A 25398-nucleotide genomic window follows, 5' to 3' on the forward strand; every position below is an offset into this window, starting at 1 on the left:
TCCACCCTTGCACACACTTCCAGCCTTCCTGGGCCTACCCCGAAGCCATAACTCTAGTGAATGTATGAAAAATTGAAAGCTCAATCATGAAGGGTGTGGAGTTTACGTGTTTTGGAAGGCAGATTCTTTAGGTGATTTTTTTTAATCTATTGTAGCTTGCGGGTATTTTCAAAAGAGAAGGTTTAATAATTTTGGTTTGGAAATTTATCATCTTACAAGTATGCAGGTAGTTAGTTCCATTTGTTGAAAAATAATTTTATTCACTTATTCGAATGAGGATCTGACATTGTTCCGTTACTTTCCACCGTTTTAAAACTAAAATTGCCTATCCTTTATTCAACATATCAACTCTTCTTAGTCTGAACTCGACTCCAATTTTCATTATAATTTTGAAATTTGCCTATTTAAGCTTTCCTCATCTGTGGTGTGGATTTACTACAAATTGCTTCTAATAACTTTGACAACTCTATAAATATAATAAATTCTGGCTTCAGATTTTAGGAATTCTTCGGTTATACTATTATGCACTGATTTAAAAAATAATAATAAATAATAAATAGTTTTCAAATTCAATTAAAAATCAGAGATTTTTGTTAAAAATCGGGAATAAATACACCAAAACAATCAACCGTGTGACAATAATACGCGAATGACACGCTATTGATGTCCCGCTTTCGTTCGCTATGCGGGAACATCAGAAACTCACACGTCCGCAGTTATATTTTGATTTAGACCATCGGTACGTATGACCTGTGTGTGTGCGTCCAGCGACCATCCTGTTGTGCCAGCCGGCCATCAGTCGGTCGCGGGCCGTCGTTAGATGTGGACTCCTCGCACGTTTATTTAGCATGTGCCGATGGTTTTTACAATTTTTCAGCAATTAAATAACAATTATTATCACTTTTGATATGAAATATATTAAACATAGGCGATTAGCTATGAATATTCATATTTTTCCGATATTAAATCGCATATTTTAAGATGTGTATTGACTACACAGCACCGGAACGCGTGGATTTTTTTACCGCAGTAAGAGAAATATTTGAATTCACCTTTCATCAGTTAGCGATATTTGCGAGCACGGTCAGAATATGATTCCTGCAGTCGTTAGACAAATACCGCTCTTTTTAGCGTCGCCTCTAAGGTATATAATAAGCTGACAATATGCACAACTTTTTGGATAATGTCGTTAGTTATGCATAATAACTAGATTATTAATACATAGAGGTGAAAAAACTAAGCTCTTAGAATTGTTCTTACACGGTTCACACATGACGTATTAAATTAAATGTTCATCTAACATCTAATTGTTAGATGAACATTTGGTGTCGTTGATGCCGAAAAGAACAAATACTAGTTTTTAGAGGAGCTCCTTTTGAAATACCTGTAATATGAACAATTCACAACTTCAAACACGCTATGGAATATTCGTTTTTTTTGGTTTTAGTTTCTTCCTCTATTACAAAATTTGTTGTTGTTTTTTTGTAATTTAGGCCAACATAACCGGACTACGATTAACCTGAGAGTATTTGAAAATCTCCTTGACTACTATCGTTATAAACGGATAATTGGTGCTTGCGCAATGACGGAGGTCTTAAATACTAGAGAAATTAAACTCACAAAACCTTGGTGGGAGTGGAAACCCAGCCAATGAGTTCAATCTTTCAACGCAATAAAGACTTGCAAATATTGTATTTACTTGATTTTTGTTTACTTTTCATGATTCACAATTTAGCCCCATCGTGTAAAAAACAGATAAGAATCATATTTCCTTTTGAAATATAATGATTTATACCTACAAACATTGCCAATGTCAATGGGGCGGCTAGGTCCACTAAGCTGAATTAGTTTGAAACGTACCCATTTCATCTCCTTAATTTAACATTCTTAACTTGTTCCTGAAGAGCTGACTGACAAGAAACTTCCAAACGACGACATTGAATTTGAATAAAAAAGTTTAAAAAAAATAGAACAAATGACTCGCGTGATATTTTCAAGAGACCCGTTTGAAACCCAACCCACAAGAAACACAAAACAACAGTAGGTATTGGACAGCGCCCTTGGGGTGATTTTTTAAAAACAAAAACCGCGCTATGTAAATAATTATTTTTAATAGTTGGGTTTAGGGATTGAACAGTATTTCAGCTGAGTGACCAGATGTGACAACTTTAAAAAAATCATTAAAATTGTCAACAGAGACCGAAATTTAATTTACTCAAAATAATGTCAAGAATTACAGACTGGTTAAAGCAAGTCAAGTACGACCGTTAACACCCACTATTTCCACCAAGTAATAATCGCTCCTCAAACGAGGAGTAAAATATTGTAACTTTTGATTAACATGTTTAAATAACCCTTATTCAGTTCAGAACCTATGCAACTCGTGTTTCCGACCTTTGAGCTTTTATACGTTCAACTTAAGTTAGTATTCATAAAAATTACAAAGGCTCATTTAAAACGGCCAGGTTGGTTCATTATAACATTGCTGCGTAGAAATGGGAATAAAACACTGCGAACGCAAATTATTCATTTGGCAGATGTTGTGAATTACAAACCCTTTTCAAAACTGCTGTAATTATGTAATTTAAAACCAAAATCCTGAATACTAAAGCAATGGAATACATATTTAATAAATACACTTCAAAGGCAGGTTTTTCAAACAGTGCAAAATTGAGTTGAATTGAATAATATGTTAAATATTATAAGACGCGCTTGTCTGCCATTCTTTCATTATGAACAATTGGGTTTTCCTCTGAGAGGTCTGTTACTACACGTGTGCTGAAGTAAACAACCAAAATGTTTCATTAAAGTGTAGCATTTTGATTTTGAAAAATGAAAAAAAATCAGTAAAAACATGTTATTAAATAATAGTTCGGATAATGTATGTTAGAACCATAGAAAAGATAAATCGAAGGAAATGAATTTTGGGCGTGTCCGTGCGCCCGTAAGATAGCCCTTTTGTAGGTTTATACTTCTGTTAAATCTGATCAAACTTTTGTTTTATGCGATTACCGCACTGCTTCCACTAGGAGTGAGTTAGGAGTGAGACTATGGCATCCCTAATTGGGGTATGTTTTGAGGCTAAAGGTAGCGGGGAGGAGAAAGAGATGAGATAGAGGAAGGTGGGGGAGTACCTGACTATTCAGATCTGGTAACTAAACACGGCTAAACCATTTGAAGCAATGTTTCAATTTTGGATGGTGATCTTACACCAGGGCGATACTGAGAGTATCTTCCACTCTAGAACGTGCTGCAAGTAAACTTAATATTACTTTTAATTAATAAATTGTGAAATAATACAAATTCTTGAAATTAAATTTACTTGTGCACGCCGGGATTCGTATCTGCAACCTTCGGTTTGCTAGTCGAGAGCCTTTTGAGTTTGCTAGTCTCTCGACCACAGAGGCTAGGCAAATGATTTTAATAAAAAAAATTAAAAGAGAAATATTATATTACGCGTACGTTCAGGTTTTACAAAAAATAACACAAATGAAAATAATCTAAATAAACGTTAACTTTACAGTGTAGTTATAAAACTCTTATAGAACAGTTAACACAAGACGTTTTGACTTCTAGACACCAGAAAACCTAACCAAATTGATTATTTGTTCACGAAAGAAATTCGACAATTGAAAATGTTTGATCAATTTCGAAATAATAAGAAAAACATTCTTTCACAATATATTTTTAATATTTAAACAAAATAATTATATGTAACAAAGCATAATATTTTTAAAATTTACGAACTTCTCAGATTGTACTTACGGTGGGTAGAAGTAGGAACTTAAGATTACGAACTTCTCAGTTTGTACTTACGGTGGATAGATGTAGGAACTTAAGATCACGTACTTCTCAGATTGAACTTACGGTGGGTAGAAGGAGGAATTTAAGATTACGAACTTCTCAGTTTGTACTTACGGTGGATATAAGTAGGAACTTAAGATCACTCGAACGATTTTGGCATATTATTGCAAAAACGTCTTGAACGATCGCTTGCCATAATGTGCAAATTAGTGGAACCTAAAAAAGGATAAACTGTGAAATCTATGTGGATTAATTGGCTTTATTTTCATTATGATTTATTTTCATTGAAAAATATACGAATTCTCTATTGAAATTCGCAAAACCATCCCTTTGAAGGCAAGTTATGTGATAATATTCCGAACAAGAAGCCGCAAAGCAGGCAGCCAGGTTAATTATTTGTATCTTCCTTGCCTGCTAACTTCTTATCAACTGATTCTGGGGTTTTGGATCACAGGGGCCTATCTACAAAAACATAGTGTGCTAGTTACTAGATACGTGTACTAGACATCTTTCGTGTCTACTTTCGTATAATATTGTGGGCTGGGATTCCTGCCTGAAGACTGTAATAGAACCACTTAATATTGCCCAAAAACTGATTCTCAAAGTTATGTACAAGAAAATATTTAGATATCCTATACAGTTACTTTATAAGGAATGTAATATCATGAATTTAAACCAACTTTTTATCACATAAACGCTTTGCAATTTTTTTAACAGTATTAATTTTGCAAAAAGAACGCAGCAAATTTGTTCTACGAGGATTGGGTCCGGTCTGAACTTTATTGCAATTCACAATAAATCTTCATTTGGGCAAAGACATTATTTGTATTTGGCTCCACTTCTATTTAATAGCCGAACAGAACAAAAACAGAACAGAACAGAAGTCGTCAAATTCCTTGATCAATTTAAAAAAAAAAAAAATATATATATATATATATATATATATATAGCTAGCACAAATATATATATATATATATATATTTGTGCTAGCTAAGGATTGCCAACATTTTTTTTCATCTCTGTCCTTTTTTAAATTAATGGCATAATACGTTGTATATGTATATCTTTCATCCTTTTCCTTTTATAATGTAATTCATTTTTTTTCTTCTCTTTTTAAAAAAAGAGATGTTTAATTACATTTTTTTTGCAATCAAATATCAATGTTTATTATGGTCACTCTACATGTTAACTACAGGGTTTTCCAATAAGAGGTGTTAATTTGAATATCCCGCTATTTCGGTAGATGTTACTTTTGAAGCTGTCATTTTTTAACATTTGACAAGTAGAAACTACTTCATTAATAAAAATGGAACGATACGCGCTTCAACAACGCATTGAAATTATAAAAATTCACTTGAGTGAATCAAATGCAAATCATCTTGAGTGATGATGCCCATTTCCACCTCGGTGGCTTCGTCAACAAGCAAAATTGTCGCATCTGGGGCTCGGAAAACCCAAGAGTTATTGTTGAAAAGCCTCTCTATCCCCAACGTGTGACTGATTGGTGCGGTTTATTGTCCAGCGGAGTCATTGGACCTTACTTTTTCGAAAATGAGGCTGGAGCAACAGTTGCGGTGAATGTTTTGCGCTATCGAGAGATGATTAATGATTTTTTATGGCCGGAATTAAATGGTATTGATCTGGACAACGTTTACTTTCAACAAAACGGCGTTACGTGCCACACAAGCAACGGAACCATTGATCTTTTACGATTGAATATAAAAATAACAACTCTTATTGGAAAACCCTGTACATTATAGTGTATTAATAATAATAATAATAATAAGAATTTATTACAGAATGTATGCAGGGGTAGTGCAATGCAATACATTCCATATTTGAAATAATATACATAATAAGTAATAAAAATAATAACAAGGTTGGTAATAACATAGGTGATTCCGACAGGCACAAAAAAGCGCAATTTAACTGAAAAAAGATATAGTATAAACACAAAAATGAGCGTGAACAGCCGTTTATGGGGGATATTTGCACATCTCCCGTCTCTAGAGGGCCATCAGAGGGGATTCCATCCAGGCAACCATGGCAGCGATGATTTTGTCACTAGATTGGCGTAGTATGCGCCATAAGCTTCCCATGTGATGGCGGAGAAGTACTTTGAAAGAGTGTGCTCGTCCCTCCAGGAACATTTCCGTGGCGCTGCAGTATCTCGGTAGGCAGAATAGTTGGCGATATGCATTATTGTAAGCAACTTTTATCTTATGCCATTGGGATGAAGTATAATCCACCCACAGTTCTGACGTATACAGCGAAGTGCAAAAGGCATTGAAAAGTATCTTTTTCACGTTTGTTCTGCAGAGATAAACGCCTTGACAGCATACCTGCTCTAACGGATATCGCACTTCTTTGCCTTTCCATATCCTCGATGTCTTTCAGGTTGTCTGTGATTATATGTCCCAGGTATTTGATGCTACGACTAACATCCATTTTCCTTCCATCTAGCCATACTGAAGGTATTAGCGTGTTTTCGTTTTTGCATTTGAAAACCATAACTATTGATTTGGACGTATTATATGCAAGGTTATGATTTTTTGCAAAATCTTCACATATTTGGAGTAGTTTCATCAGTGCGCTAAGTGACGGTGCTAGAAGAACCATATCATCTGCGTAGTTAATATTGTTTACACATACTCCTTGAACATGGCAACCTATCTTACTGTTATTAAGTCTTTGAATTAGTTCATCAGTATATATATTAAACAGTGTTGGAGACATGCTTCCTCCTTGCCTTACGCCACTTTTCAAATAAAATGGGTTGGAAAACTCGCCGGACCATTTCACCACATTTTCTTGCTGCGTGTGTCAAATTGAAAGAATCGCTATTATATCTTCTGAAACTGCTCTTTTCCTGAGTTTTTCCCAGAGTTTATTGTAACAAACACGATCAAACGCTTTGCTTAGATTTAGAAAGCAGGTATAAATTGGCGTTTTTCTTTTTTATAGTAGCTAATGCTTTCTTTTAAGGAATATATTGCCATAGATGTTGACAGTGCAGATTTAAATCCGAACTGGTTATCCTCTGTCGTTAGATGGTGTGTTACGACCGTCGGTAAAATTTTTTCAAATATTCTTGCCAGGGCGGTCGATAGTGAAATCGGTCGGTAGTTATTGATAATGGATGGATCAAGTTTTGTTGATTTAATTATGGGTATAATTACCGTTTTTGTCATTTCGTTCGGGATGTACCTATAACATGAATCGCTGGCCCAGCATACTTGATGTGCTCAAGAGCTATTGAGTCATGTCCTGTGGTTTTTCCTGTAGCCATTTCTCTTACAGCTCTTTCTAATGAATTTGCTGCAATTAGATTAATAGGTACCCAATTCTTACAAACATTAATGTAACAATATTGTTTTCTTAATATATAATCTTTGTGTTATTTTTATTATTTTGTAAAATTATTAACCTCAACACAACCCAGTGAGGTTAAAAATTCTAAAGTAAAAAATGCAAGGTAAAAAAACAACAAACAATAGTTTTTGAGATAAACGAAAATAAAGATTTTAATGATCATATGCACAACTGATATTCCCAACTGGATATCTGAAACGACTGTATTTTTTTAAATTTTTATTTTTTTTATAATTACTATTGAAGTGAAACTTCTTTACGCGCGTCATGCATTTTCGAGGACCGGAGTAAAACCGACTCATGACCGTCACGAAAAACCGTGATCATTTCGCTATAGGAGCCTAGCTAATATTATATACCTAGTTTAGGTCACTCTCCAAACTTAGCTTCGCGGTAGGAGCAGAGCGTCCGACTGCCGTCGTGAAGAACCGAGGTTTGATCCCCGCTTTAACTATTTTTTTTTTCTTTTTGTGATTTTTTTAATACGAGGAAAAGTGGTAAAATGCTCTCGTGCTGCGACTTTGTCAGGCATACATATAAGAAGATATCTACATGATTTGTAATAATGTATTAAAAAATTACATAAATTTGTTAATTTTAACCGAGAGTCTCCCGAAATGTCTTAATCCATTTAGTGAGACTCTAGACCGCAGGTGTTCACTCGAGTAATTGGCTAGAAGTAACGGTCGGTACCTATGTGATATTTTGGTCGAAATATAGCTTACAAATCGAGCCGGTAGAGTCGCTCGGTATTTTGACTAATTATTTTTATTTTGAATCATTAAAATTACTAATCAAGGCCGATGACGCGACTAATTACCCTCGCAGACGTGCGTGACAAGTTTTTTTAGTAAAAAACACAGCCGTAAGTGAGTTTTTCAAAATTTAGAAATGTTTTTTAAATTCAGACTCCATACGGGTATGAGACTATTAAAACACTATAAATCTTTTCAAAAACGACAGATATGACTTCACACTGCCGATATATTTTCGATTCGACCCTATGTAAAGCGTTAACGAAACGTTATGTGATATTATTCATTAGCCGTGTTTGAAAACGAAAATTTGCGCGGTACAAGTCAATTGAGGAGTAAACGTTGTATACGCGGTTCTCGTCGCGCGAGATACCTCTCCTCGCGGTCTAGAGGCAGAGCGTTCGACACTCGTTATGCAGGACCCGGGTTGGAATCCCATATTTTTATAACTTTTAATTTTTTTTATCACATGCTACTTATAAATATGTCAATATTATGAATCTAGTTAATCGTTCATTTGTTAACAACACGCTTATAAATAAATTTATGCTTTTTAAAACTATAATGTACAGCATTCTGAATAATAATAATATGAAATGAAAAGAAAGAGAGACGAATACTAAAAGTTTCACTTCCGTCGTGCGTAGGCTTGCCACACACTGTATTTTTTTTAACTATCCCCACATAGGAGGCCTTGAGAAAAAAATTTTCCCTCAGGACCTATGTCTTCATTTGAGGATGCCGTGTGTAGGGTCTTTAATAGGAGAGGAAGTTCTGGAAAAGAAAAAGTTATGACGGGTGGGTAGGAATGATAGAGGTAAAATAGGATTTTAATAAATCAAAGATATTTCATACATATGTTGGAATCAAAGTCAATAATGTAGTTTTGTAATAATCAGAATGTTGCATACTTCAACTTTACCTTTGAGATTGCGGGAGGCTGCAAAATGTAAAAACATCGCAACCACACTTGTTGACGCAACTATACGTATCCCCCCACCCAACCTGTTACCCAATTACCTGTCCCTGTCTGACGGATACCTATATTAGTGACAATTGCAAAAAAATATTGTTACTTAGTCAGTCTGTTAAGAAAACCTGCGCAGTGTGCACGTTAAGTGACCCTCAGTGCGTAATATCGAATCAATTATTAGTTGTGTCAATTTTGAAAAAAATTAAAAAATATTTATTACAGTCCACCACAAACTGATTCGCGTACAATATCGACAACACTAATAAAAAAAAGTGATCATGCAATGTGATGAGAATCTAAATCCTTGTGATGACATAAGAATTTTATAAACAAACATAAAATTGTGAAAAAGTTTTAATCCTTACCCCAAAACTTTACACGCGGAAAGTTTACATTATATAATGAATCTATGAAAGAATGAAATACATTGTGATTAAATAATGATTCTATGAATGAATGAGATACATAGTGATTAATAATAATAAAAATAATAAGAATTTATTTAAGAATGTATGCAGGGGTAGTGCAATCCAGTAGATTCCATATTTGAAATAATATACATAATAAGCTTAAGAAAAATAATTATAAAATGTGGAATTCCGATAGGAACAAAAAAGCGGAATTTAAGTGAAAAAAGATAAAATATAAACTCAAAGATTAGTGTAAGTAGCCGTTTATGGAGGATATTTGCACATCTCCCGTCTCCAGAAGGCCATCAGAGGGGACTCCATCCAGGCAACCATGGCATGATGATTTTGTTACTTGTCTGCGCCATAAGCCTCCCATGTGATGCCGGAGAAGCGCTCTGAAAGAGTGTACTCGTCCCTCCAGCAACATTTCCGTGGCGCTGCAGTATCTCGGTAGGCGGAATAGTTGGCGATAAGCATTATTGCAAACGACTTTTAGCTTATGCCATTGGGATGCAGTGTAATCTACCCACAGTTCTGACGTGTACAACGAAGTGCAAAATGCGTAAATAATGAATCTATGAATTAATGAGATACATTGTGATTACATCATGAATCTATGATGGAATAAGATACTCAGTGATTAAATAATGAATCTATGTGATACGTAATGAATGTGATACGTAAAATAATGAATCTATAAATGAATGAGATACATAGTGATTAAATAATGAATGAGATAGAGAGTGATTAAATACCTGTCGAGTTATTTGTTTTCCAACCAGGCCCATTTTACATGATACCTCTGTTTATGTATGATTCAACCATCTATAACTTTTGTATGACTTGACTGGTAAAATCAAAAATCACCGTAACATTAAAAAAAAGTAAATTTTTATGAGAGAATTTTAATTTTAATATTGAATCATTCACACCACTTGTCCGTAGGTAACATTTTAATATTATTAAGGGCTTAAATATTTAAAAGAGACCCATTGTAAAGCTAGGTAGGTACCTAAAACTAGTAATAACACGAATGAAAATTCAACCCGTATAAAACAAGGTATTAAAAAAAATTGTTTTGATTGAGTATTGAACCTTCCTTACCGACGACTGGCTAAAATTAGTGAACCGCTCTATCACTTATGTGAAATCCTAATCGGATGGTACCGAGATTTTTTTCGTATATTAACGGCTGTAAATTTTTATGATAGCATTCGTATGTGCTGGAGTGCCACACAGTGATAGAATGTGTTGTCATCAACACTAAACCTGCCGAGTTTCAGCTCTATCGTGTGTCGGGAAGTGGGTTAATTGCTATTTGTATCCGAGTCTATCCAAGTTTGTATATCAATCAATCCTTCATGCATTTAATAATTCATTCATTAAAAAAAAGGATTTTCAAATACATTTATTTAAAAATAAGCTAATAATAAATAAATTACTCCTAATTAAAAAAAATTAAATATTGAAAATTGTTTAAAAAAAGACAAGCGATGCCTTAACCAATTCCTGAAAATGATAAATATTATAATTTTTTTAATAGAAAAAATCATTAGTTTTAGCAATTGTACATTTTTTTGTTTTATTTATACCTTTATGTCAAGGATGCTCATGTGTAATCATTATGGAAACAATATTATAATCATCAAACAGTTTTATATAAACACAGAACAGTACTAAGTACTCATAAACGGTATCCGGAAACTCGTAGTACAAGCGGGAAACTGCTGAATCTACAAAGCAGAAGCCAAAAACACTTATTTTACAGTATGTATATTTTTTACTTACACTATTTTTTCGGCAACTAAGGGGTTAAAAAACTTTTGAGTCTGGTCCTACGCTTCGACGCATATTGAAATACATTAACCAGCAGACATTAACCCCCTAGTAACCTTTTTTTAATTTGACCTAAAATATACTTACTTCGGACTGAATTTACTAGCTAACGAAAGATCAAATCAAAATGTGATGTAGATTCTGAATAGATACCAAAGATATTAGAAAAACGAGATATGCTATGTTGGCCGCCGGACCGTAGGCGGAGTACTACCTTATTAGGGTACTTTGAATACTATCGGGACGTGTACGCATATAAATCTGTTCTATGTATTAGTGCGGATACCTTAGCGTAAGCGAAGGTGTGCAGTAGTAGTGGTGAACAAAACCGGCGACACTGGGCAAAACAATTCCACACAGTATGAACTGCTCAAAGCACATCTCGTTCTTCTAATATCTTTGGATATTACCCACTTGTACCAACTTACAGTTACCAGTATGTAAATATAACGCCGTTTTTCCACACAACAGACCTCCACATATCTCTGCCTCGATACACACTACCTTTTTTCATTCACTGTTCTGACTCTAGGTATGTCCGGACTGAAGCATTTGATTCACTCGATCGTGTCGTTTCCTCCTTCCAATTTACTTACGCTCCTCTCTTTGTGCTTCCACTCTAACCATATTTTAATTATTTTCTGCAAACTTTAATATAAAACAAAACATTGTTGTCCATTGAGCGTCTCAAAACGACAACGCATAAAGTAGTGAATATTTTATAGTACCTCAAACAGGTCTATGAGATGTTCTGTAGCACATCTGTTAATTTAATTAAAATAAAACTTAATTAAAGGACGCATATATTCTAAGAAAAAAGCGGAATACTTATTATTACATCTCGTCAGAAAGTCGTTCATTAATAAAAAAAGCAATATTGCTTTGATAAAAGATTTTTATTTCATCTTGCCTTCTTAATTTCATTACGAAAGTCTAATTGACTTTATATTTCTATTGTGAAATTGAAAACACTTGTTACCGCGACGTTTCTCAAACATTTTCTAGACGAACGCGTGTTGGTAAGAATTTTAACCAACACGCGTTCGTCCAGAAAATGTTTGAGAAACGTCGCGTTAAATTGGAAACACTTTTCAAACATTTTTCTGGACGAACGCGTATTGGTAAGAATTTTACTTTTAAAGACTCAAAGAAGCATTGTGACCAACAATTTTACCGAAACTTATTAACGCCAAACCAAAATTATTATTTTTTTAATGTGAAACCGCAAAAGAGTCCCAACTGCTCCCATCCGCTTGGAGCCAGTGAGACTATGGCATCTCCAATAGGGGTTTGTTGCGAGGCTGAAGATAATGGGGAGGGGAAGGTGATGAGGAAAAGGAAGGAAGTACCTGGCAATTTAGATCTGGTCACCAAACATAGTCAAACAGCAAGGGGAAAGAGATGGGGTGGAGGAAGGCTGGGAAGAATCTGGCTATTCATATCTTAAGGCTCCGTAGTATGCGTTCAAAAATAATAAGATTTCTGAAGATGGTTTGAAAGGAACGTATGCAAATACGAATAATAGAAATTTATAATTACTAAGCAACTGTGATGAAAGTCTTTAAATTTAATATTTAAAATAGTGCGAAAATATCTCCACAAAAATATTAAATAGCATTTAAAGAAACACAGTGAATTAGTCCACACCTAGAACATGTAAAATAATAGAACCAGATGTATTTTTTTTAATTTTCGGAGCATACTTGGCGGTTTTTTTTTCTATTTAGTGAATTTCATATAATAATTACATAAACTGTATCTATTATATTGCCGGAGTTTTAGCTATTCATTACATGGGCTCTATTTAATAGCCGAGTTGAAAATGAATTATTAATCTTTCTATTGAGTGAATTTATATAATAATTATATAAAAACTGTATCTTTTGTATTGTATGAGTTTTAGCTATTCATTACACGATCTCTATTTACTAGCCGAGTTGAAAATGAATTATTATTCTTTCTATTGAGTGAATTGATATAATAATTATATAAACTGTATCTATTGAATTGAATGAGTTTTTGCTATTCATTACACGAGCTCTATTTACTAGCCGAGTTGAAAATGAATTATTATTCTTCCTATTGAGTGAATTTATATTATTATTATTATATGTATATTACCTGCTGAAATTAAAAACTGTGCCCAAAACAAACAATTGTTGAACTTTCTGAAGACTTGGCTTACTGAAAGAATTTATTTGTATTAGCTTACAATGTTATAGTATTCTAAATACTTTTAAAATTGTTATTTATTTTTGTCATAATTTTCTTGTTCTATATTTTTGTTTTATACATATTTCTCATACAAATGTACAAATTGTACAAATGTAACCGTAAACTCACTATCCTATTTATAATTTAATGAACCCGTTAGAAAAACTGCTAAAAAGCAGTTTATCATGACTTTTTTGCCTTATATTTCTAAAGTGTGTAATATATAATAAAAAAAATAAGAATAAACTGTATCTATTGTATTGTATGAGTCTTAGCCATTCATTACACGAGCTCTTTTTACCAACCGAGTTGAAAATGAATAATTATTCTTTCTTTTGATTGACTTTATATGGTAATTAACATCTATAATTTCCGCAATATATATATTTTTATTTTTATTTTGAATATCTATTTATGTGAGACTTCTTATCATTTTTACTAATGTATCTTATTCTATTATATGCTTGTGTTGTAACATTAAATATTTTTTTCTTTTTTCGTTGTATTATGTTTCCTTTATTGTTTTAATTTTGTAGAATTTATAATAACTTTCATACTCTACTATTAAACTTTGTAGTGTGTTTTTACCCATTAGGGCGTGTAATAATAAATAAATAAATAATTACATAAACTGTATATATTGTATTGTATCAGTTTGTATCATTACATAAACTGTATTTATTAGCCGAGTTAAAAACTAATTATTATGTTTTCAATTCAAAAAATTTAACTTTCTCTCTTCAACGATAACAGACATGTTTTACAACTCATAATATTCAGGGGAAGCATATTACATAATTCTAATAAAAAAACTTGGAGCCCGGGGTTTAACCAACGATAGAAAATGGATAGTTTTTTTTTTTAATATACATTTCCTTGCATTTTTCTGGTAGTTATTGTTCATTTTGAGGAAAATCCCTACAAATCCATTAATTTGTCCGGTAGTAAGGCAGTAGTTATTGTTCATTTTGAGGAAATTCCCGACAAATCCATTAATTTTTCCGGTAGGAAGGCAATAGTTATTGTCCATTTTGAAGAAATCTCCGACAAATTCATAAATTTCCAATCAATTTTACGTCTTATATATCAAATCATTGACTGAAAGAACTGAAAATCGAAGTTTACTCCCGTAAGTTCTTTAGCCGAAATTCTCAAACACAATAGCCTGATTTTGTGTATAAGGATTCTGGACGTATTTTAAATTCCAAGGATTGAAAATTTCACTCACTCAATGTCTATTCAATTAGTTCAGTTGGAAAGGGTCTGGGTTTAAAGAAGAAAAACATCAGAGGATGTTGGGGAAATTCGGGTAACGCGGGAATTTTTCAATTAAAAAAAAATATTTTTCATAGTTAAACGTAAAAAAACTAATACTTTTTGCATGTCGTTTTTTTAGTACGAAATTCACTGTCTTTGTTACTTTTTCATGCTTGGAATAGATCTTATCATCGAGGGATTGGGTGATAAAAATTAAATGAAATTGTTATTAAAAAAACATATATATATTAAATGATTATTAGTTACATGAATTATTAACTTAATCGGAATTGTATAATTTAATAACTACTTTGTGTATTATTAAAATCTTCAATCCGTGAACTTCACCTGCAATAACACATGGTCATTTCTAGTATAGCGGTTGAAATAACAAATTTTATAAAGCCATTATTAGTCCAGACATACAAAAGAGTATAAGCATTTGATCTGTAAGTATTGTGTGTAGTAATCTGATCTGAAAGATGTGTGATGATTTAATATTTGTATTAAATAATAAACATCCTAAGCCTGTTACTACAAATATAGGTCCTGTTTAGATTAATAATATGGTGTGACATAATTATTTTCTTGAAGCATTGTTTTTTATTTTTTTATTTTGTAAGAAACAAACAGCTTTTATATAATATATGAGATAAATACACAAGTTAACTGAGGTCAAGCCACATAAGTTTCTTATGTTAAAGTGCATTAGAAATGAAGTTTTAGTATCTTAAATTAATTTGGTGTTAAAGGAAGGGGAGAGGAAAAGAAAAATAGGAAGAGGATAGGAGATGCTGCCGATACATTCCACACTCTCACATTAATAATCGATCGTACGCATTACTTCATATCAATATTTCTTTAGGTTATTACCAAAAATGTCAATGCTGTAAAATTTTGTATTATATTGTGCACATATACGAGGAATTGTGGAATTTTTTCGAATGTTTGTTCTACACAAGGGTAGAAAATAAATAATCATAATAAATAGTATAAATCAGATTGTCGTGTTGATCTAGACGGAATATGAAGATTTATTAAATTAATAAGTTCGGGTGAGTCCAGACAATTATTTAGTATTTTAAATTATAAGATTTGATCAAAAATTAGACGTCGTGTTTGGAGGGAGTTAAAATGATGAAATTTAATGGATTTGGTATAATTTGAGAAGTGTAAGTTTAGTTTATAATTTATGTGTTTAAAAATTTTTTTTTGAATTCTTTCTATTCTTTCGATATGGGCTTGGTATAAAGGAGTCCAGATCGGTGTAGGTACAGTGTTCCAGGTGCGGGCGAGTATATGAGGTGTAAAGGGAATATAGAGTGTTTATGTTGCGGAAGGGTTTTGCTATGCGAATTATAAATCCCAGCATTTTATTGGCTTTGTTAATGATGCCATCAGTGTGTTGGATAAAGTTTAATTCAACATCCAGTATTACCTCAAGGTCCCTGATATATTTTACTTCATTGATGTGTGTGCCGTTTAGTGTGTATACAAAGAATATTTGTATAGACACTTATGAACATCGGGTCAGACATACAGCTACAATTGCAATGCGAGCAGTATTGAATTGTATTAGGTATTCTAAGATAATTACTATGCAGAAAAAACTAGGAGTGTTAAGTGTGAGACAGCGAATGATTTACAATACACTAATATTTATATTGAAGCTAAAAAATAATAAGCTCATAAAATATATGTTTAAGAATGTTAATTATAATTTCGAAATAAATGAGTACCCCACGAGAAACTGCGGAGATTTTAGACTTCCAAAAATAAATTTGTCGGGAACCCAAAATAATCTCTATTTTAAACGTTTTTAAAATTTTTAACGAATAACCGACAGATGTTAAAGAAGCTAAAAGCCTTGCTGCTTTTCGTGATTTCTGCCTAAATACCATAAAGAATAAGTTTTAGATGCATTGTAAAGTATCCTTAATGTAATAGAAATAAGTTAAAAGGTTTATACTAGATATAAAATTACTTTGTAAACACATACAAAAAATCATATTAATATCTCGTTAAAAACTTGTTTCCTTATTAGAACGCGATAAAGGGTGTGCGTATACCGAATTCAGACATTTTGGTTGGGAGAGTTGGAGGTCAGCTAGAGATAGAAAAGCGGAAACAAAAAACTCATCTAAATATGATACATCAATGGTGTCAGAAAGTAATAATATTTCGGCTGGATTTGGCCGTGAACATCTCAAAACAAAACAATGTTTATCAAAGATTAAAATTCTTTATTTTTTGGCAAATATTTCCAGTTATATTTAGGTTTAGTTTTGATAAAACTTTCAAGATTTGCGTTTGGAAAGTTTTAATTGTTTGTTATTTAAGCAAACTGTTTAGAAAATGAATAAAAAAAACATTAAAATATTTTTTTATGTTTATCAAAGATTAAAATTCTTTATTTTTTGGCAAATATTTCCAGTTCTATTTAGTTTTAGTTTTGATAAAACTTTCAAGATTTGCGTTTGGAAAGTTTTAATTGTTTGTTATTTAAGCAAACTGCTTAGAAAATGAATAAAAAAAACATTAAAATATTTTTTTTTCAGCATTTTTTTTATTACTTTTTGCTATTCATTTTCCGTCCTATTTACGCAACCTTCCTCGATGTTTTATTATTCAAGACGGCTAGCCAATTAGGCTTGTCAGCATCGGCTATACACTTCCAAATTAATTACATTTCGACTTCTATTTTCAATTGTTTTCTTTTACAAGGATAAATCGCTTTTCAATCGAAAGGTGTGATTTTTTCCTTCTTTCGCGATAGGATTAACAGTGTACGATTAGTTATTCTAACAGATTTAAAATTACACGAAATACTGTTTCATTTTAGGCGTAAACAATAAAATTAATATTTTTTATTTCCGGAAAACGTAACTTCCGTATAAAACAAAATATAAATAATAAATTTAAATATAAAACAATAATCCAAAAATAACATATATCTAGTACATTCATGAATATGTTCTTTTAGTACCTCTAGGTATTACCTTGTTCCTCAAACACTGTTGTAGGTAACGGAAATTTTTCGATCTATGATGTGCCACTGAGCGATAGCCTGGATGAGAGTGTTCTCGGATTTCCGGTAGCGTTGACTCCTTTTTTTTTTTTTTTTTTTTTTTTTTTTTTTTTTTTTTTTTTTTTTTTTTTTTATAGTGAATACCTCACAAGAGTCCCAACTGCTCCCGTCTGGAGCCAGTGAGACTATGGCATCCCCAATTGGTGGATGTTGTGAGGCTGAAGGTAAGTGGGGAAGGGAAAGAGGAAGGTGGGGAAGTACCTGGCTATTCAGATCTAGTCACTAAACACGGCTAAAGCCATTTGGAGCAACGTTTCAATTCTGAATGGTGGTCTTACACCAGGGCGATACTGGTAGTATCTTCCACTCTGGAACGTGCCGCAAATATACTATATATTATTTTAATTTTAATTAATTTTAATTAATTAATTGTGAAATAACACAAATTAATCAAATAAAATTTATTTGCGCACGCCGGGTTCGAACCCGCGACCTTCGGAATGGCAGTCCAATGCGTTACCACTGGACTATGCCGGCCGTCTATTATGTCCTTATGGCCACTATGTGTGTCCTTATGGCCACTATGTGTGTTTCATAAAGTTTATAATATGTTTGCGTTTTTCACAGTTTGCTAATATTTAGATTTACCGGATACAATAAAAAGTGAGAAAAATTATTTTAAATTTAAAAAAAAACTTTCGTTGTAAAACAGAGAAGATTGACTTACTTTTATCGATGATTTTCAGATTTATTCTGTTGCTTATTTCTGTTGCTTATATTGTTGCTTATATTTTTGTTTTCTTTTTCGTTAATTTTTGTTGATATTCTGTTTCTATAATTATATGTAATTTTCTTATTGTACACTATTTTGTAGTATTTCACAGTATTTTTTGAAAATATTCTTTTTTCATTTTTGTAACTATACATATTATTATCTATATATATATAGACGAGCTCGCCAGTTTGACCCGAGAATATTTCTCTACAAATTAGGTAAACAATAAAAAAGTGATGTCTGATATGAAATGTAATATATTTTTATCTCTTGTGAATATTTACTTTTTTTCTAAATAAATAAAAAAAAATGACAAATATCAAATAGATCAAATGATACAAGTTTTTTTAAGTTTCTTATCTAGTAGTCCCAGGGAAACGTTTTACGTGACGTCATCGATGATCGTCCTACAATGTTTACATAAATATCTTTCTTCTCACACGTTTTATATGGAAACGAAAAGGACAAAAGATATTAGAAGGATGACACGTCAGGTACGACCTTTCTCTGGAATCCTGATAAATTTTGAGTAAAATACCAATGTTTTGTCACAATGTGAGAACATGTGTTCATATTTCATTTGCATTTCGTCATTATAAATTATTAAGAAAAACACAAGTGGACTAAGAAATGTTCCGATATTATTATGAATTATCGGGAAGCGGCTTGCAGTCCCGTTTTTAAAAGGATTACTAGTAATTTTTACATTATTTGTTTTGCGAAAATTCAAATACATCATAAAAATTAGTTGGTATTGGACATTTAAGTTAGGAGTGGAAAGTTGGGCGATTTCTCGGCTAGGTGACCGATGATGAAGAAAAAATATGAAAAAAAACTACCACAATTGTACTCGGAGAAAAAAAATTTAATTCAAATTTTTTGCTCCAAATAATGTCAGGAATAAGGGTAAGTCAACTTTTACACCAAGTTTACTATGAACATGACCGTTGGATAGGTATGAAGAGTTTTCGTATTTTAAATATAACATAACAGACCCAAGCACATCGTTGCTAGGAGGATTTTAGCATCCCTAATCTTGGAGAATATTTTAAAGTTATTTATTTTCAGCCAAAGTTTCGATTACACATCTGCCCTGATGATGGACACTATAATGCAGTGCGAAACGTTGTCTAAAGAAGGAGGTAGCACAACACGGCATATTATCTAAAAAAAAATCAATATAATACTTTTGACCTTGAAAATCTCAAATCATACTTGAAGAATGTTGTTTAAAGAAATAAATGTGAAAAGTTCAAGGAAATCTCCGAATTCCAAAAATAAAATCTTTTTTGTGAAAATTCCCTTCAAGGGTATTCACAGTCTGTATTACCATAGGAACTTTAAAAAATAATATATATTTTCAAACTTAATCTCACTCTTATAGGTTCCACCTATAAGTTCAGTACCTAATTAGCACCCGTAACTAGTGATTTTTACTATAGTGAATAGTGAGTGAACTTAAACCTTATTTATAAGTAATTACTACTAAGCTTTTAGCCTACTATATTTTAAATGAGAAACCGCATAAGAGTTCCAACTTCTCTTGATCATCTGTAGCCAGTAAGACTGGCATACTCAATTGGGGTATATTGTGAGGCTGATGGTCGTGGGGAGGGGAAGGGATGATCAATTGAATTATAAATATGATAAATTGAACCTACAACCACAATAATATGGACAATCCACATACAGTTTTGTTTTCTTACAGGTTTTCATACTGTGCCCGGTAATAATGTTCCCTGCAAAAATGTCCCCAGTTAAAATGTCCCCGATTAAAAAGTTCCCCGCCAAAATATTCTTAGTTAAAAGTAGCACAGTGGAAAGAACATAAATAAATAACAAAACAACAATAAATAAATTTATTAAGAGGTTAGGTCGGATTAAGTTAAGAACATTTTGGCTAGGAACATTATTAATGGGAACATATTGATCGGGGACATTATAACTAGAAACATTTTGGCTAGGGACATTATAACTGGGAACATATTGATCGGGGACATTATAACTAGAAACATTTTGGCCAGGGACATTATTACTGGGAACATATTGATCGGGAACATTATAACTAGAAACATTTTGGTCAGGGACATTATTACTGGGAACATATTGATCGGGGACATTATAACTAGAAACATTTTGGCTAGGGACATTATTACTGGAAATTATTACTTACATATTGATCGGGGACATTATATCTAGAAACATTTTGGCTAGGGACATTATTACTGGGAACATATTGATCGGGGACATTATAACTAGAAACATTTTGGCTAGGGACATTATAAAACAGCAACGTTTAAAACGTTATTATTTGACGATTTTCGTGGGAAAATATGCATCTAAAGTGTCAACCATCGACATTTGGCGACTTTTATACGGTCGCCACATCTTTACACAGTTCAATAGTAGATGTCGACAAGAATTTTGGTGAAATAAGTCCGGGCCGCTAAATCGGCCTGGGAGTGCATGGATGCGAATATTGAAGTTCTGTCGTTGGGCTGCTAGGCGTTAAATGATACACAATGTATTCTGCATTTCATTCTTCGCCTTTATTGGCCACCGAGAATGACGTATTCTGCATTTCATTCCTACCTTTTAGTGGCGACCGAGTACGACGTGTTTTGCATTTTATAATTAGAAACAACGTTGCCGGTTCACGGTAATCAGTTTCAACTCCTGTTCGAGAGATTTAGGACGTTGCCGTTTATATTTTTACGGTTATGTAGAAACTTTTAACTATTCAAATTAAGTTATGTTCAATGATATATCGTATTCCGTGTATTGACGTCCTTGCAGTTTAGAGTGTATTTATGCGACCGACCATTTCAGTGCATTAACTAAAGTACAGTGTTAATTACTATCGATACAATTAAAATAACAAATAAATTAAATGAGATAAATTGAAATAACAAAATAAATAATTATAAATGAATCTTGAGTGCACAGTAGATATACTTTAAATTAAAAGAAAATAATCCTTAAAAATGCCAAATTATGCAAACATTAAAAGAGGAATTGAGATCGCTTAAATTGACGCTGATCTGAAATCTTTTATACAAATCTTATTTTTTAAATTTCTTTCAAGAAAGACTTACAAAATTATTTATTTTTCTTACATAAACCTCTTAATGTATTATACTTGTTCTGAGGTCTACATAAAATTAAAATCACAGATTTTTTATTTTTTGGTGAATTTAACCTATAATATAAAATTTAAAATAGTGTGTTGCTTCCAGGCCTCGATTCTCGATGAAGTCATTCCACTCGAACGACGAGTGGTTCGACCCACTCGTTGCTCGAGTGGAGAGATTTTTGACGATTGCCGTATGTAAGTACGCAGCTTCGACTAAGACTTAAGAATGAGAATGTATGTACTTCGGACAGCGATTGCTAGTGGCCTGGATTGGATAATCGATATCCAGTAACTTGTGTTGTGTTTGTGGTTTCGTGTACATATCATTCTTTATTTTCGAGATTTTTTTTATTAAATCTCTTTCTGCTTGAACCAGTTTATATTTGAAAGCTAGAATCTTTATTTTGTGTTTTAATTGAGACCAAAATAGTATTATAAAATTTTGGTACTAAGTAATGAAGAAATTGGAAGTAAATTGAAGCTAAAAGAAAGTTTGCTGCGTCTTGATTCATCTATTTGAATTTCACTTTTGATTTGGTGAATGATTGAATGAGTGCAAATCTTTGAAGTAGAAATTGACCCACTTTCCAACATACGATCGAGAGGAAGCTCGGTAAATAGGCTTTGTATCAATGACAATGCATTGAATCAACTTTTCGTGGCAGTCACCCATTTACACGTAGACGTATACGTATTTCTCTTTAATCGAATGACATTACAGCAGTTAATAATTATTCAAAATAAATGCCGATTCTACTCAACTGGGATTTGGCTCAGTTTTTAGCGTTATTGATCTAGTCCCTGGGAAGGAATGTTCAAGACGGCCCAAGAGATGGCGCAACTAGGTCGAAAATTGATATAAAAAAATTTAATTCCTTCAGATATTTATTAACCTACCTCATGTCCTCTATCCACATATAGAAAATAAAGAAACATATGACAGATATATTTAACGAAGGGTAACGTTGTTGGGAGTTATTCGTAGGAGATAGGCATATACCCTTGCAAACTTTTCTGTAGGCCTTTTTAAGATACACAATTCCGTAACAATATATTGATGAAAGTTTAGATAGCATTTGCAATGTAAGCGTTCGACAATATTTTTACGATTTGATTACAAAACATCTCGTTTTCTCGACTTTCTTTGAATATAGCATGCATGTATTATTAGTATTACCTTTCCAAAAAAAATCTCTAAATGATAGAAAACCTTATATAAATACTCAAAATCAAAAAAGGTAGTTTTGAAGAACTAAGCGCACAAATAGACAAACGCGGATTGTGACTTCGTTTAATAGTATTTAATAATTAATAATAAAGATTAATATCTATTATTCAACATCATAACAAATGTAATTTTTAAAACACAGATAATAAAAATAATATTACGTTTCATGGGCATCTGCTCTAAACGCTGAGTTTCTGAACAAATCTTCAGACCTGTCATGAATCATTCGACTGTGTTTTGGTAAAACCCTTCAACCCTTCAAGCTTCAATTTTGAGTAATGTTACTTTTCCGTATTTTCATATAAAATAATCATCTTCACAGTGCTGATTAAGGCATTTTTAATACTTAAAACTAAATTAATGCTTATAACTTGTCTAATTCTGTTTTGAGAAAAAGGTAGGTAAAATTACACAATAATAATTTTATAATTATAAATAAAGTTGCAATATTTAACATCAAAAATTATCTATCGTTTGCAAATAAATTTCAATTTATTTATTTGTTTTTACGAATTGCTTTTCCGTCTCCTGTAAAGTTTTCATTTTGTGACTAGTTGGGTTTCATCCTTAGTTTTTCATATTTTCTTTGTCATTGAGTTTAAACGTGTGTATATGTATAAATATCTTAAATATACATATATAAGATACTTCTTTACAATCCTCTTTCTCATTTCCTTTATTGGATGTCTTATATTTGCGCACGACCTAAAATTTCTGATGTAAACAATCTCTTAAAAAAACAATCATTCTTTGATGCTGTAGCACAGTGGTTAGAAAAAAACAAGTAAAAATTTAATGTTTAAAAAGTGTCTAACAATGACCCGTATAGTGTTTTTGCATATAGCGTTTGTCAGTACGTATACGTATTTACAAAAAAAACTCAATAACAAATAAACAATATATAAAAAAAAGAATTCGAAATAATTTCTCCCCATCATTGCCGGATATAAAAAAGGAGTTTATAATTAAATTTATTTGCAAAATTTGTAAATAATCAGAAGATAATGTTGATAACCAGTTGTGAACGTTATCTTTTTATATTTTTGTGTCGTGGTCTATTTCAAGTTTTATTAAGATTTGTTAGTATTATCTTCGTCTTCAATTATATATTACATTAATGGTTTAACACTCAAAAAAATTTTGACATTAAAAATCAAATCTGGTATTTATTTTAGTAATTTATGTTCTTTAATATAAGTGTTCAAGAAAGAAAAAGCTTAATTTATGATATACTATATTTTTATTTTACTTTGTTTATATTTTAGAAACAAACAGTATATGATTTAAAAAGATTACACAATATACAGGAATAAGATATTTCATATTGGGTACATTTTTTTTCAATTCAATTAGTTTATTCCTTTAAAAACATTACAAAATTACATTTTATTTCGTTTTAAATTACATTTGTAAAATGGTATTTCATAATAAGTAAGCGGTGTATCAACTATACCAGCATCAATAGAGCTTGTCTTTTAAAGGCAGCTTCACCGATGCTAAATATGTCGATATCCGAATTGATTATTTTCAACAGCAAGTCTGTTCTCCCCACCGGCATGACCATTGGCAAGTTGGTCCTGCAGGCCGGGAGATAAAACAGTCTATGTTGTCGGTGACGGAGATAACCATCAGGAACATAGAGACTAATACTCTCCATGAGAGTTGGATTTTCAAACCATCCACGAATCAGTTTGAAGAAGTGTGATACAATATGCACATCTCTTCTGATCGGTAGGTGGTTCATACCAAGCATGCCCAAGAGAAAGTCAGTAGAATAGAGCCACAGGTATAAGCCATATCCCTCAGGTAGAGGAATCTCAGAAATTTCTTCTGCACTCTCTCCAATATGAGGGAATACTTCAGCTGATGTGGGCTCCAAACCGCCGACCCACTCTCAAGCCTACTCCTAACCAACGCAATTTATAGCACTTGGAGAACCCGGGTGTCTCTAAATTCCTTGCAATGCGTAGGACGAAGCCCAGCATTTTCAGTGAAGCACTAGACGTCATTTCGATATGAGTATGAAATGTCAACCTACTATCAAACATGATGCCAAGATCTTTCATAGTGGAGACACGTTTTAAACTTCGGGCATTCATGGTATACGGGTAAAACCAAGTATGACGTGCCTGTGTGAAAGAAAGAATAAAACATTTAGAAATATTGAATTCGATCCGATTCCGTTTACTCCAGTCAACAATTCTATTAATGTCCGATTGGAGTCGAATGCAGTCTTCTAAAGTTTTAATTTCCAAAAAATAGTTTTAGGTCATCAGCAAAAAGAAGTGACCTGGAATGCAGAATATTTTCTGTAATATCGTTAGTAAAAATACAGTGTGTGGCAAGCCTACGCACGACGGAAGTGAAACTTTTATTATTCTTCTCTCTCTCTTTTCATTTCATTCTCTCTTTTTTTCTGTCTATTGACATATTTATAAGTAGCATATGATAAAAAAAATTAAAAGTTATAAAAATATGGGATTCGAACCCGGGTCCTGCATAACGAGTGTCGAACGCTCTGCCTCTAGACCGCGAGGAGAGATATTTCGCGCGACGCGGCGTTATCCGCCGTTACCGTTAATTAAAGTAAAGGTAAATTAACAAATTTATGTA

The sequence above is a fragment of the Hesperophylax consimilis genome, chromosome 26 (assembly GCF_061612785.1).
Source record: "Hesperophylax consimilis isolate HC1 chromosome 26, BYU_Hcon_1.0, whole genome shotgun sequence".
Classification (NCBI taxonomy): domain Eukaryota; kingdom Metazoa; phylum Arthropoda; class Insecta; order Trichoptera; family Limnephilidae; genus Hesperophylax; species Hesperophylax consimilis.